Below are 2312 nucleotides of genomic sequence, written 5' to 3'. Positions count from 1 at the left end.
TATGTTGAACTAAAGCTGTAAAGGTACCCTCCAGGTCATCGATAAGGGGCACCCTTTTTACTTAGGGAAATTTATTTCGAAGAAACAAGAGCTTATCTGAGGAGCAAAGTTCAGACTAAGGTATCTTCAGCGGTATTTCGCCTTAGGGAACGATCATGTTGAGGGGCAAGATGCCCGATGACGGAGTTTCATTATTTTTGGAAAGTATAGAACCCTTAACTATTATTTGAGGACAAGATAAGTTGTTCACGACTCAACAATAGATCTAGAGGGAGTCCATATGAGTCAAGCACTAAGGAGCACTGGGATGCTCATTGGATTTTAGTTCCATACTGGTGGTGATTGTAATATGCTTTAGGATAACACTTTATTAGCCCTTCACCAACTAATTAAAGATGGAATCTATGGGAGAAAATTCGAACAGAAGAACCCTAGATAGATGTCATGAAGTAAATATGCAAGTATAAGTTTAAAGGTGTGGTACAACAATACGGGGATAAGGTAAGACCGCTAGTAAGGCGCACGTGGTATGTGTTGACTAGATTAACAAACCTGTGTTGGGTACATAGTAAGGGCAAGGGGCATAAGGTATAAAGGAATGATACGTGCACAGAACGTCGTCCCGAAAATAATGGAACCCTTAAGAGACAAAGATGGTAAACTTAAGGAATAAATGGTGCAACTTATGTTCACCCCAACAAACAAAGGATATAGGTTCGGATAAAGCTACTACTCCGAGAGAACCTTGGACAATCATCATCTGAATACAAGTGTTGCTTAATTAAAATGGGAACGACCATAAGTGTGAATTAACCTTTGACAAAGATAAGAAGAATGTGGCCTTGGATGAGTTATAGATGAGATATCACATTATGTATGGGAAGGCTCTCATCACCTCATGATTTAGTCAAGGATTCACACATGGATAATCACGTTATAATTTGTAAAGAAAGACATGCATGTGATATACTACCAAGTAGATGGGGAGATGAGATTGGACAAATTTTAGACAGGACATAGAGACATAAAGTAAGGTATAAGCGGATAAAGGTATAACTACCCCTTAAAGGGGGGAAGCGGTTAAGAGAAATGTAAGGGTGAGATTGAAATAATGGACACGACAATATATTGGCCATGGATGCTTAAACTTCAATAAGATCCATTACTGAAACCAGTTAGGAAGGTTTGAAAACCACCAATAATCAGGTAGAAGTTAGCATGGTATTTAAGGAGGTTTTAAGAAGTTTTTGGCAAGACCCTACATGATATAATGTTAGAAGATAGGTGTGTATAAAAAGGAAAAGGTACGACTAGAAAATGGTATTGAATAACTCAAGAGATAGTATGAAGGATAACGATACCATGCTGGGTCAAAAGCCAAGATGTTGGCTATATAGTTGGTCGCAAATGATGTTGCAATGGATAAATAACCAAGGAAATGGTATAGGAAACCTCTGATGATAGGAGGCGAGAAGAGAAAATAGTGATTAAAGGAAGAGAAAGAAGTATGATAAGATGGGACGAGCGAGTTTCAATGTAAATAATATAAATAAAGTAGAATGATCCAGGAAACGAAAAGACTATGTCCACCTCATACAAGTTGTATAAGAATGGTTATGAAACCTATGAATATGTAGGTGTTATGTATAGGGCCAAGTGAGTAAGTACATGATAAACGGAGTAAGGTTTCAAGAAGGACAATATAGTTATGATGTTTTGGATATGTTATAGAGAGATACAAAGAGGGGTTAAGCCAAACTACCGAAATGGAATTAGTACTAAGGGAGAAATAAGACATGGTCGTGGTGGAACTAAAGATCTACCTCGATACCAGTTGTAAGATAAAAGAGGAGAGGGCAAGGCAAAGCATGAAGACTAGCAAGAAGATGCTAAGGTAAATCTTGTTAGGTTGAGTGCCTTCACACATTATTGCAAGGATTGCAATGGAATATGACACGAGGACTTCTCGGGGGATTACCCATCCTAGTACTACTCTCGTCCAAGCACGTTTAACTTCAAAATTCTAGTGGGATCCGATGCATTAGTGCTGCTATGATCACTCAAGATGGAAAAATCCAAACTAGCGGCGAAGCAACGATATGAGATTATGTATCTAGAGTGTTATAAGTTACGTTAAGGGAATTAAAAAAGGGCTTAAGTAAAGCAAGCAGGATTAGCTGATTACTAACAGATGGCGCACTTGTATGCCATAGTTTTTCAACATAATACCTGTTAATGATAGGCAAACCACGGAAGAGCTACACAGGTCATTGTGCGAGGGGACTTCAGCACACCTTGGTAGCCGACTCTAA

At 38.6% G+C, this 2312-nt stretch overlaps 1 pseudogene; it reads right to left on the bottom strand.

Annotated features, from left to right (window-relative positions):
* Positions 1–1945: 1945 nt before the first annotated feature.
* LOC129871817 (5S ribosomal RNA) lies at positions 1946–2064 on the bottom strand (annotated as a pseudogene).
* Positions 2065–2312: the final 248 nt, after the last annotated feature.

This window comes from Solanum dulcamara, chromosome 10, assembly GCF_947179165.1.
Source record: "Solanum dulcamara chromosome 10, daSolDulc1.2, whole genome shotgun sequence".
NCBI classification, from domain to species: Eukaryota; Viridiplantae; Streptophyta; class Magnoliopsida; order Solanales; family Solanaceae; genus Solanum; species Solanum dulcamara.
The sequence above is the reverse complement of the archived record's forward strand: the minus strand, read 5'-3'. Positions and strand labels throughout refer to the sequence as shown.